The following is a 13914-nucleotide window of genomic DNA, read 5'->3' as shown; positions in this document are numbered from 1 at the left end:
GGATTCATTTCATTGTACTAGTTTTGACATTTATTTAATCTCTGTGCTTGTAGACTTCAAAGTGGAAATGTATAAACAGAGCAAAGATGGGTCCCTGGGATAAATTGCAGCAGAGGTCATTTCGGGGGGGAACGTGGGGGAACGCAGTTCCCCCGGGTGAGGTACGGGGGCGGGGCACATGACGAAGCTCAGCCCCCTGCTTCCGGCCGCCCCCCTTCCTGCCTCGCTGGGCCCCTCATGGGGCTCGGCAGTGGAGCTGCAAGGCCAGCACTGGCGGCCGGGACCGTTGGGGGCGGGGTGTGTGGCCTTATGACACATTTCCAATGATGTCAGGAGGTGTGGCCTTATGACACACTTCTGGTGATGTCAGGGGGTGTGGTATATGCTATCGCTGGGCCCCTCATGGGGCTCGGCAGTGGAGCTGCAAGGCCAGCACTGGCGGCCGGGACCGTTGGGGGCGGGGTGTGTGGCCTTATGACACATTTCCAATGATGTCAGGAGGTGTGGCCTTATGACACACTTCTGGTGATGTCAGGGGGTGTGGTATATGCTAATGAGTTATGCTAATGAGTTCCCCTAGCTCTTTTTCTATGAAATGACCCCTGAATTGCAGTGATTTCTCCAGGCAGGCGCCATAAATGGAAAGATTGGTGTTAAATTATTGATACCACTTCCAAAATAATAGTCAGGTTAATTTACTGCTCACCATCTAACTGTATGTATGGACTGGTAACTTCCATTTTTCTTTTTCTATGAAATGACCCCTGAATTGCAGTGATTTCTCCAGGCAGGCGCCATAAATGGAAAGATTGGTGTTAAATTATTGATACCACTTCCAAAATAATAGTCAGGAGTTTCTTTGAAGAGAAACAGTGTATTCAACTGAGTTTTCCTTACCCCTTTTAAAAATTACCAAGTGTTCGGGTATTTTTGGAGCCATTCTGTAAGGTTATTCTTTCAAAGTTATTCTTCTAACTGTGCCCCTCCAGGCTTCAGTCGTGGAAATTGCTCATTGTAGTAGGTAAGCTTATTTTCCAAAATCCATAGGCTTTTAGACTTCAAAAACCACCACACAGGAAGGACATATTCCACATCAATGAGAAAAGCTGCTTTGATGGAATACAGGGGCACAACTTAGAGCAGTTTAAGGTCTGAATTCAAGAAGTATCTAGCTTTTCCTTATTTCCTTTTCTGTAATTCCTGAGAGGTAGTAATCTTTGCTCCTTTTAAGGAGAAGGCACCTTTCTACATAATCTTCTTTGTACTTCAGTGTGTAGCCTGTGGCTTTCCTTTTTGCTGCTTCGATTCCAGTTAGGAGATGATAATATATAGATTGAGAGACACCAAATGTCCTGGGACAGGTATAACCAGATTAAGAAAGTATCCTTCCTTTTTGGGTAGAGGCTAGGAGAAAGATGACCTGTGTGGTATTTTGCAGTATCAATATACAATATTGCTCTGTGAAAGCAATGTCCTGAAAACAAGTACAGTTTAAATGATTTTCTTATACCCACTGCTTGATTAATGGCTCAAGGTCAGAAATATTATGTGTCTCACCTGTTACTAGTTTACTAAAGCAACTGCCCTCCTGAGTAGGTTAGCATCCCGTCTAAGGGCTGAAGAAAATGGTTACTTGCCAGCTAGCTTTTGGCAAATGCTATAGAGATCCAAAACATTAATTCAGTGCTTTGTTGGATGGAGCTTAGACAAACTGTAAGCCCCAAAATAGTCTTTAGCGGCATAGGCATCTTACTACAATTTGCTCATTCCTTCACCATTTACTACAGCCATGAAATATGGCTGAGAAAAGGAATGAATAAATCCGTAGTCTGGAATTCATGAAAAGCCTCAGCCAGCAGAAGTAGGGGCTGAAATGCCTCCCAGGCATTTTACCCCCAGATTTCTGCTGGCGGCAGCTTTTTGCAACCAGCAGAAAACTGGGGATGCAAAGCCTGAGAGGCATTTCACCCCTTGCTTTCTGCTGGCTGGGAAAACCTACTTTCTGCTGGCAGGGGAAAGCTGTGGCCAGCAGAAATATGGGGGTAGAATGCCTGGGAGACATTTCACCCCTTGCTTTCTGCTGACTGGGAAAAGCCATGGCCAGCAGACAGTAGGGGGTAAACTACCTCCAAGGCAACCCCAAGATTTCTGCTGGCCACAGCTTTTCTCAACCAGCAGAAAGTAAGGGATGAAATGCCTGCCAGGAATTCTACCCCCAGATTTTTGCTGATTCTGAAAAGCCAGCAGAAATCTGGGGGTGGAATGCCCGGAAGGACATTTCTGCTGGCTTTCTGCTGGCTGGGAAAAGCTCACAGGGAGCAGAGAGCAATGGTTTATATAGGTCTGAGCCATTTAAACCTCTTTCTTCTGCTTCCCATTTTTCTCAGGGAGCAGAAAGCAGGGATTTAAACTTTAAATGGCTCACAAACTCAGTTCATGAACCAACCTTCCAATTTGTACGTGTCTGTGGTTCAGTTTATGGTTTTGCCATGAACCAAACTGCGAAAATGCGGTTTGTGTCCATCCCTATCAAGTACATGTCTATTCTCTTTATGAAAATTTCCTCCTCGCAAGTATTGCTTTACACATTCTATGAAATGATAGAAGTGTAGGTACCTTTCTTATCTTATCAGGCAGCTCTGTTCCACCTGATGGTGGGTGACCATAACAGAGCAAGCTCAGAAACAGGTTGCTGTTGTTTTTACCTCTTTGCAAGGTGGCTCCTTTAGGAAGCTTTGCCCAGATGAGTGAAGCTGCCTAAGTGGAACATATTGGAAGAGGTGACCCTGTAGATAAGGCTCCTAGGCTATGAAGGGGTTTGTAGATCATAACTAGCACTTTGAATTGAACTTGGAAACTAATCAGTAATCACTGGTGTGACTGCAGAATAGGTATAATGTGCATACTCTGCCTAACTGCCTGAACGAGTTACCACAAGCTGTACTAACTGGAGTTTTCAGCCGCACTCTGTGAGCTTGCGAGTTCTGGGCTGCAGCAGGCTATGCCGATCGGCAAGTTCAGCATCAACTTCAAGGGCAGGCCCATGTAGAGCACATATAATGGTCAAGCATGGAAGTTACCATGGGATGGCTCCATGTGGCAAGACGGGCTATGTTGTAGGGAGCCATTCTCCAGGCTACATGAAGACAGAAGAAAGCTGCTGCTGCTTCTGCTTCTTCTTTTGCTGATGCTGAATTAATTTTGTTGCATCCAGTATAACACCCAGTATAACTCTTAATTCTTTGTAAACTGTAGTCAGCCAAACCTCATCAAATGTGAAGAATTAAGTGCCCTCCAGGTTCTCAGCCTTTTCAATCAGTATCACCTTTGTTTTGTTGTCAGGATTCAGTTTCAGCTCGTTAATACTTAGCCACTTAACCTCAGCAGCTAGACATTGGATCAGAACAGCTACATCTGCATCAGGTGGTCTAGACAAAGTGATATAGAAGTGGGTATCATCAGTATATTGATGGCACCCAGCTCCACAATGATGAATGATCTCTTCCAAGGGTTTTGCATAGATATTGAATAGCATGGGGATACAACTGAGTCTTGTGAAACCCCACAGGACAAGTTCCATACTGCTGACACATGGTCTCCAACAACAACAGTCTGAGTCATGTCTATAAGGAATGATTTAAAACATTCCAGATGTTTTCTAATATATAGATGTGTTGTAGTGCATTTGTTCTATGTTTCAGTGCATTTACAGAGTTTGTGCTGTTATAGATATTCACCAACCAACTAAAACTAAAGGAAGGTACCAGTTCAATCATCACTGGAGAGCATCTCATGGTAACAGACAAGGACACAAAGAACAGTAATATACAAATTAAATTGAAGAAATCTCCTTCCTATGGACACATTGAACTACATGGATATCTTATGCTAGAAAAGGAGGAATTTTCCCTTGAGGATTTATATTCTTCTAGTGTTTGGTAATTAATTCACATAATAACTCATAGGGTCATTATTCCATTAGTTTCCTCAAAAAAACAAAGATTGAAAGAGTTTGTTTTTAAGAATATCAAATTGCATTAGTGGCCTCATATGCAAGTGAGAACTGTCTTGAGCAGTGCCTGGCATGCTTAGGTGCAGAAAATTCTTAGTTTGCTGTGGAATTTTCTAGGTGACCTTAGCCAAACCATTGTGTCTCATCTGAAAATTATAAATAAAACTTTTGGTCAGAATACAGGGAGCCCTTCAGAATTTGAGCAAGAGTTTTTGCATGCTCTGTTTTCTTTAGACATTTTTCATATGTTGACTTATACAGTGAAGCCCAATGTTAAACCTGTGGGGACTCTTGCATCCACCAGTGTGTTTTCTGGCACCTCCTCACTTCATGGGTCTTGCTGGGGGTGGGGAGTTCAAAGTTTTTTGAATGGAACAGAAGAACCAGAGAATACCTGGTAGCCACTGGATCCCAGCTGATTGGCTATCACAGCAATTAACTTATCCTGGCTAGCTGCATCACAGCCGTATATCCTTGGCTTGACCAGAGATACAGCTTTTCTTATGTCTCTGGGTTTACCACACAGGTAGGAAACCCTTCCCTTGCATTGGAAACTAAAATCAAACTGCTCCTCACCCAATAAAAGAACCAATCATGGTACCAATTATAGTCATTATGTGATGGTCTCACCAATGACAACACTGTATGATGGCTGTGCCCTAGAACCTCCTTTTCAGGCTGCACAGATTGCTTGGAAAACATCAGAAGACTCTATCTTGGCACGTGGTCTCAACTGGGTATGGAGGTGGTGGTCCAGAGAAAACCTGGCTGAAATGATGAAATGTGGTTGTGCCCTCAGGACAGCCATTTGTGATGGGGCTCACCTGCCTCTCAAAATTCCACAGGCTCAACAAGGTTGAGGACTCCATAGCAAAACAAATTGGGGGGGGGAGTAGGGTTTGTCTTACCAGTGCTTTGCACAGCCTGAAGTATATGTTTTATTCATTTCCTTTTACCAATTTCTACTTTACACATCACTGGATTTCGTAGAATCACATTAATTCATATGGCAATTTCATACAGATCTCTCATGATGCTCATGCAGAACATACCAATAGGCAGTTGCAACTAGTGTTCCCTAGGCTTGGAACACAAAAGTAAGCATCACACACGCTTAATTATTCTTTTGTTTGCATATAAACACCACAAGCCAGAGAATCACTTCCACCCTTCCTTCCCTCCCTTGTTGCCACTTCCCTTGTGGCAGCTAGCACTGTTGGAAGCCATGCCTGTTGCTGCATATGGCAGTAACCAGCCATCCAGTCGAGGGGTGGGAAGAGAGTCTGTCTCCCAATCTCCTGTTTCTTCCTTTCCCCCCAGCAACATCTAAGGCATTACTGAGTGCTAGCCAACTTATGGCAACTGGGATTGGAGGGGGAAAAGAGGAAGTTATTCTTCTGAGTCTCTCAGAAAAAAATCCAGAATTAGTTCACTTTCTCCAAAGTAAATTGCAACGCAGGGGAAATTAAACCCCCCCACCCCACCGAACAACCTCTTGAAGCCACAGATTGTAAGGGAAGAATAGATGGTGTTTTCATTGCAGAATCCCTAATAAGCTCCTGGGAAACTGCATGATTCTGTGAAACAAATTTTGAATGCTACTTGTCTAGTCATTTATCAAATCCTTCCTGCTATCTGTATTCATTGTGTGGTTCTTGTATTGGTACATGACATAGTCAACAGCTGCTGCTTATCTCTATGTAAGAAATGATGCATTGTGGTTCTTGCCATATCACCAGATGATACAACTCATTTAGTGTCATTGAATCCTAGTTGAATTGAGCAGATTCTCTCAAGTGAAGACATGGCCCAGATCCAAATATGATCAGACTATGAACTGTAAATGTAGAAGTTGATAGCTCCTGTTCTTCCTCAGCTTTCTTATTCCAAACTATAATGAATGAATGAATGCCCATCATAATGATAGAATTATGTCTAAAAGGTATCAGCATGACAGTTCTGAAACCCTTGAAGACAGAGTCATATTTTCAGCAACAGATGGATTTAACACTGCAGATGGAATGTTAAGAGTACAGGTAATAACAAACTCAGTAATGTGCTTTGCCAGAGTATAATTGGAAGGTATTATTCACATACCAGTTCCTTCATTTTCACCAAGTAGATTTTTAATTTTCAATAATCTTCTGTTTAGATTCCCACAAAGATCTCTATTTAGATTGGGTCTAACACTTGGGTGAAACATTTTGGAGACTGCTCTTTAGTAAGGTATAACTAGGTGTGATGGTAGCAGAGCCATGCATGAAAACTGGGTTTGCTTCCAAACAAAAAGGGGAGAAAAGTACAGGAGACTGACCAGGAATGGGGAGTTGACCCTTTCCCTTGCCCCTGGGTTTGGACCTATAAGCAATGGAAACCAGCTATTGTTCTTCTTATAGAGCTCCAAAATGAGAAACTGTATTTACTGGGAGCAAAATGTCTGGAACATAGCAGTTTCTGAGCAAAAGTCACAGTCTGTTGAAGAATTCAACTCTTTTCTCAATCATGAGTAGTGCACTTACATTTGCCTTCTTCCCCCTCCCCACTACACTTTGCAGATTCTGCAGAACCCAAATTAAGATCTAGCTGATCCTAGACTGTTGTTTCTGCAAAGGACTGCATAGGCAACATTTTATACAAAGTGAATGCATTTATTGAACTAAGCTTGCAGAAATAAGTACAATTAGGTATGTGCATAGAGATGAAGTTGGGTCCATTCTTCACAGCTATTGAATACTCATTTAGTATATCAGTTGTAACTATTGTGTCAATTCCAGTTGGGTCAATTCTTCACACATATTAAATGCTCAATTCCTATAATTCTTGTATTACATAGATATTACCAAGACCAATATAGACTGAACTGATCATAGTGCAGAATCGGGTCCTCTGGTCTAAAGATGTAATCCTGACAATATGCTCATTTTTCTTCATTCCATGAATCCTGCTATTTTCCTTTATTAAAGGTCATGAGGCACTCCAAAGGGATCTGTTGAGGATGGGCGAGTGGGCGTCAATGTGGGAAATGGGGTTCAATGTGGCCAAGTGCAAAGTGATGCACAGTGGAGCCAAAAATCCTAAATACAAATACACATTGATGGAGTCCAAACTGGCAAAGACTGACCAAGGGAGAGATCTTGGAGTCATAGTAGATAACTCAATGAAAATGTCGAGACAGTGTGTGACTGCAATAAAAAAGGCCAACACTATGCTGGGGATTATTAGGAAGGGAATTGAAAACAAATCAGCCCGTATTATAATGCCCCTGCATAAATCAATGGTGCAACCTCATTTGGAGTACTGTGTACAGTTCTGGTCACCACACCTCAAAAAGGATATTATAGCATTGGAAAAAGTGCAGAAAAGGGCAACTCGAATGATAAAAGGGTTGGAACACTTTCCCTATGAAAAAAAGGTTAAAGTGCTTGGGGCTCTTTAGCTTGGAGAAACGACGGCTGAGGGGTGACATGATTGAGGTTTATAAGATTATGCATGGGATAGAGCAGATTGAGAAAGAAGTACTTTTCTCCCTTTCTCACAATACAAGAACTCATGGGCACTCAATGAAATTGCTGAGCAGTCAGGTTAGAACAGATAAAAGGAAGTACTTCTTCACCCAAAGAGTGATTAACACATGGAATTTACTACCACAGGAGGTGGTGGCAGCTACAAGCATGGACAGCTTCAAGCGAGAATTAGATAAGCATATGGAGCAGAGGTACATCAGTGGGTATTAGCCACAAGGTATAGATAGGAACTCTCAGTCTGGGGCAAGTGATGCTCTGTATTCTTGGTGCCTGGGGGTGGTGGTGCAACAGTGGGATGGCTTCTAGTGTCCTGGCCCCACTGCTGGACCTCCTGATGGCACTGGTATTTCTGGCCACTGTGTGACAGAGTGTTGGACTAGATGGGCCATTGGCCTGATCCAACATTGGCTTCTCTTATGTTCTTAATAATGAACCGCCAGAGCTGCTGCTGGGATTAAAATCAAGTTTGCAGTGCATTGAAGAAGAGATAGTTACTATCACTGATGAATACCTCTATGCAACAGATGCTGACAGTGATGACTCCAGGCTCATTTATATGATTGCTCAGGCTCCGGTGCATGGAGTGATTCAAAAGAATGGCTTTGCGTGTACAAGTTTTCACAACTTGATGTGACTCAAGGATCCATCTCCTATGTACACACTTGAAACCAGTAATAGTGCTCACTTTCATGATTTCTTCAAGATTTCCATGTACTTTATTCAGTGTATCTCTGTTGCTCCACAGGAAGTTTGACAGATGTTTTATTACTGTTACTGTTTTCTTGTATTGAGTACCTTTTCACATTGTGTTTTTAAATGTTCAAGGGGAAAAATGTACCTTTCTCTTCTGTTGCCTCTAGTGGCTTCTTTGTCCAAATTAAGTTTCACACTACGTTGCTCTCTCCTATATCAACAAGCACTATATTTAATAGATATGAGAAAAGCTAAGGATGGAGCGCTTTTTTGTTCATGGAATCATTGTTCTATGGTAATGTGCCCCAGTTGAAACATTCTCTTGAGCACATTCTTCTTGCCACTGAACTGCTTGTCAGGAAGCTTTAGCTGATACATTTTTGTCATAGCAGCTAAAGGACATCCAATGCCAGGTAAATGTAGTAGAAAAGTCACCTTCTTCACAACTCAAGGACTAACACATATAATGAAGAGCCCAATTTATCCATTCTGTATGTTGTTCACAACAAAGGAACTTCAACCGATGACTCCAGAGAGGAATTGCTGAATTAGAATATCAGTAGGTTTGACTGTATCAACAAAGGGTTAAACAGAATGGACACCTTTCTTAGTTAATATGGCTATTAACCTACTTATATTTTTGGTGAGTATTTTGTGTGTTGGGGAGCAGTGCTCCCTCAAACTGTGGAGTCTTGTGAACAAAAATTCTACTCTGTGGGCTGCTGGCATTAACGTTGTGAGCAAGTTATTTGGCTATGCCATAAATTAGTTTGCTCTGGAGCCTTCCTTCTTGAGCTAAATCAACAATGTGTGAGCTGGAGGCTAAAAAACTGTGAGCTAGCTCACACTAACTCAGCTTAGAGGAAACACTGTTGTGGGTATGTATGCCTGGAAGTCATGGTTGACATCTGGAGACTCCTAGTGGAGCCTGAACATTTCAGAAAGGTGGCTTACTATTGCCTGCCTCTGCATCCCAGCCCCGGTATTCCTCGGAGGTCTCCCTTCCAAGTACTGGCCAGGGTCAGCTCTGCTTCGCTTCCGAGATCTGATGAGATGGACTTGCCTGGGCTATCCAGGTCAGGGTGCTATTAACCTACTTATGTGAAGCAATTTATCTTGTTATCACTAACTACAGCCAGTGTGAATGTACACTGTACTTAGCTTGTATAGTTTTAAGTTTTACATAGACACGTCATAGTCTGAATCTCACATTTTTCTTTGCCTGTATAGATTCTGAGAATCCATTTCATGCATCTGATTAAATGGACTGTGGACCACAAAAGTTATATTTAATATGTTAGTCTTTAAGGCTGTTCGAGCTGTTCGTCTTCTACCTATGTTCTACCTAAGAAATAAAGAAGAAACCTTGAGATTACCACATCAGCAACATGTTCATTTATCATTTTCATTTTTTTGTAATGGTTTGAACTTTTTGCAGCAATTTCTGGTTCATTATTCTTACTCTGCATTCCAAATCTGACAGTGTCTCTCTTTGACTTTCTCTTATTTTATGCTATCATGTATGGCAAAAAAGAAGAAGTATGAAGCTCTACTCCAAATAATCAGGGAATAAACTATGGATTCTGGTAGAAACAGAAAGATTCTGGTGTGGGCTCAGAGCTCACTGCATTCTGGTGGGTTTCAGCCCACTCTGGAAAAACAAGGAAGCCCTCATTGCAGAGAGAGTGAGAGTTATTTGCTTCAACTTCTCTGCCTCAGAAATTTTGGACAAGCAAGATGGCAGTCTAGCACAGTTATTCCTCCTAACACTCCCAAGATCTCCAATTCAATTAAAAAAAAAACCCCGCTCTTTTCATATCTCTGGATCTAAGCAACATTGAAATGAGGGTGGTTGTAGAGCCTCCTAGTCATTTGTTTCTTTAGTTTGATATCCCAAATTGTAATAGCTCCCCTCTGATCTAAGAAGGTGGGAAAGGGTTCTTTTATATACCTCTTACTTAACTGGAAATCTTTCCTTCTATGGGTAGAGAGATAAATAATGGTGGTGAAAAAACCCTGTCCCTTGCTGTGGTGTCAGTGGCAAAACCCCTTCCAGCTTCTTTAATCCATTCATGTGGGTAGAATAGAGTGAAATCATGAATTCTCTGTCAAAATTCTGTGGAGTGGGACCATGTAGTTCCATACATCTCTGTTTGAGACTTTCTCTGTTGATCCATTAATACTTTAACCACTATACCACACAGGGTCTCTTTTTTATTTGAAACCATGTTAAAAATATATCAATCCCAGGGGAGCTGTAGCAAATATAAATATGTAGGATAGAGCAGATATTGTTGATTGTGTCACATTGGGTTGTCAAACTATGATGATCTGCTAACTTTATCTTTGCAGGTATATTTAGTCTAGCAGTGAAGGAGCAATTCACTAACATTTGAATGCCTGTTTGATTAATTAACTTTGATTTTGCTTGACTTAAGCTTAAGGATTAACCACCTTCTAAGCATTTTTGCCTAGTGGCTACACGGTAGTGTGGATGTTTTATAGATGTGAACAGTATATTGCACTGTCGCTAGTGCTAAAGAAACATGTCTAAGGAAGTACCTTCAATTTTTCATGTCGTGTCTGAAAATCAGCCAGTCAGCATATTTAGCTTCTGATGAACCTTTAATTAAAATATTGCATGCATGATTCATCCAGAGCTCAGCACTTTGAATCCTATTAATTTAAGTTACAACAATTAACTACGTCTTTAAACCTTTGCTGCATAAATGAATGGGGCACAAAGAGTCCTTTAAATGAATGGCATTCTACCTTACAAGACACTCCTCAATACTTACATTCATAAAAGAGCATCACAGGTTGGGTTTATGGGTACTCCTGGAATCCAGTCTATGCTGCTGTTTTAATTTTTCTTTGTATATGGAGACTATCTGTTCCTTCTCAGCTGTTTTTCCATGTTACCTGGACATGCTTTCTCCCTCTTTTGCTCAGTTCCTTGTGATCCATGCCTCTACTTGCTTCCTCATTCATCTCTTCCTTTCAGTTTTACTGGGCCAAACCTTCTTAGCAAAATACCCAACAAGTGGAGGATCTATGTATGGAAATGGGCTAGTTGTGGATCGGTTCATTGTTTCCAGCGTTTTGTCCCTGCTTCCCTAAATCTTTCCCTGTATCTTCATTGCTTCTTCAGACTGAAGCTGTGCAGACCATCTATATTACTATTCAATAGACTTTATTATTCTTCACAAAAACAGCCTGGAGCCTAATAGAGCCTCCATCAGTTTTTCTTTCTCTCCAACTGGAAATGGCCTCCTTTTGTGTTTTACTGTTCTGTTACTTGCCCAGATCTCATGATCATGGCTACAAGGACAGTAACATTGCTGCTGCATTTGTCTCCTGACCTCTCCAGCTATTTGTCCTAAGAATCTGAAGCACAGCCAAATTTAGGAATTTTTAGGAAGGAGCTCTGTCCTGAGAATACATTTTTTCCACACTGTTGTTAAATAATATATCTCAGACAGAGAACCACAACTGAACATGTCAGAAGAGTACAGGGTCCTTGGTGTGTTCTTATTTTCCAAAACCATGCTCTGTGAGATCCCTGGTGATGCTGTCTTTTCCTGGAGTTGGTTGTTTTGTGTTTTTATTTCAGATGCCTAGTTTTCTCATAAATGGGGTAGAATTAACTCCTTAACTGATAAAATTCAATCATTGCACACAATTGAGTTCTTTGGGAAAATATTTTCCTTGTGCATACTGTGGTCTAGCCATTTAACTTATAGGGAAATACCTGGTGGGCCACTGCCCTATGGGCTGGACGGCAGCCGAGAACAAACAGAGTCAAGCCCAAACAACTCTGCCAGTGCCTCAGCAGCAACTTGGCTCAGACTCATCAGTGATAACGATGATCTGTGTCAGATGACCAATTGCCACCTGTCACACTGCCACTAGTTGGTTGGAGGAGGCAATGAGTAAACCAATCCCCTTGTTGGCAACACTGAACTGGCTGGCTCTTCAGCATTCCTTTTTACCACCATAGGGGCCCCTCAGCTTAGCTTGTTCCAGGGCCATTGTTATATTCCGGCCCATCTCTGGAGGTATTTAATTACACAAAACATTATTTGTCAGTTTCCTTCAGCAGTTTCCTTCTAATGCTGTGCATGCTACAAGAGTTATTTCTAAAATGTGTGTTGTAATAGTGCCCTTGTTATATATATACACGCAGCTTCCTCCTTTCCCCATTTACTTCTATCAGGATTGATTCTGTTGAATGCATACCTATTGACCTGAACATGGCACAACACTGTTGCTTCATGACTGGTACAATACAGCTAGTTGTTTACCATGAATGACATATTTGGCCTCTTATAGCACCCACGTTGAGGGTTACTCACGTTCTAGCTCTGTCTGAAGAAATGAGCAGTGACTTACAAAAGCTTATGTCCTGCCACAAATTTTGTTAGTTTTTGAGGTGCTACTGGACTCTTGTTCTTTTCTGCTGCTACAGACAGACTGACATGACTACCCATCTTGATCTATCTCAAAGCAACTTGCCATGTACTATTACGTTCTCTCTTTTGGCTTGCTCTGGACCATAACTCTCTCTAGCTGAGGCCATATCTGTTCCTAACTGTCTGATGTCCCTTTTTATGTGCAGTGAAGACTCCCCTTGAGCTATATTTTCATTGTGGAAGCACAGGGATGTAATGACATAAATGACTTTAAAGTATTCACTGAAAGTTTCAAGTGCTATAAGCACAGTTCATTGTATTCATTTTGATTATTTTAATTCTCGCTTCTTAAACTGGTGGTTTCTGAGCTTTTAAAGATTTCCTCAGGTTAGTTTGGTGGACAGCTTTCCTTAGGAGCTCAAAGCACTGTAAAGCCACTCTCAGAAATTTAGTCCCCTCTTGAATCTGTCCCTTGCTGTTGTCTTTCTATCTGTGAGCACAATGATTAATATTTCATATTTGTTTGAAGGGCTGGTGACTTCCTTGGAGCTCTGAATTGTGTGTGTGTGTTTCTTCCAGGAGGTGAAATAGGACACACATACTTCATGGACACTGTAACTTTCATGATCTCTGATGGAGAAGCTGGAATAGCCGATGCCTGTTGCACAGATAAAAATATCTCACCATCTGTATTACTTCATTCCAACTTGCCCATCTATGATTTGAACATCACAGTTTTTCCCATTAACAAACAATGGCCTACCATTCACGTCGGTATGTTTTGCTAAGCTCTTTGTGTTGTTCAGTGTGTTGTAGTCATAAAAACAACAACAACCTTCTTAACTGTATCCTTCAATGGGTGATTCAGGGGGTACTTTGTGCTCCTCATTGTATAATTTTGAGTTATTACATGTGCCAAAAATATGTTTCTCCTCTGAGAATTCAAGTACAGAATATTGTGTTTGGCACTTCCAACACCAGGAACTGATTTGGGTTACCAAGATCTGTTTTAGATTACCAAAGTTGATAGGACATTTAGATTCGAGTCTCGTACCACCTTAGAGACCAACAAGATTTTCATAGTATAACCTTTCAAGAGTCAAAGCTCTCTTTATCAGATACTATTAGGAATTGAGACCTCAGTCTTTATATTCCATTCAGAAAGTGGGAGGGGTGTTGCAAAGAATATTTGTAAAGGATGCAGAGGTACAAAGCATATTGCAATCAGCTCGAAAGTTGATAGGGTTACTGCAGTTTCATTATTTTTCCATTT

At 41.4% G+C, this 13914-nt stretch overlaps 1 pseudogene; it reads left to right on the top strand.

The window, feature by feature from the left end:
• Positions 1–13914, top strand: part of LOC107121323 — a 175270-nt pseudogene that overhangs the window by 25094 nt on the left and 136262 nt on the right.

This window comes from Gekko japonicus, unplaced genomic scaffold, assembly GCF_001447785.1.
Source record: "Gekko japonicus isolate JY-2015 unplaced genomic scaffold, Gekko_japonicus_V1.1 scaffold1929, whole genome shotgun sequence".
In the NCBI taxonomy this organism is placed as follows: Eukaryota; Metazoa; Chordata; class Lepidosauria; order Squamata; family Gekkonidae; genus Gekko; species Gekko japonicus.
Note: the sequence above shows the minus strand (reverse complement) of the source record. Positions and strands in the feature narration are given on the sequence as shown.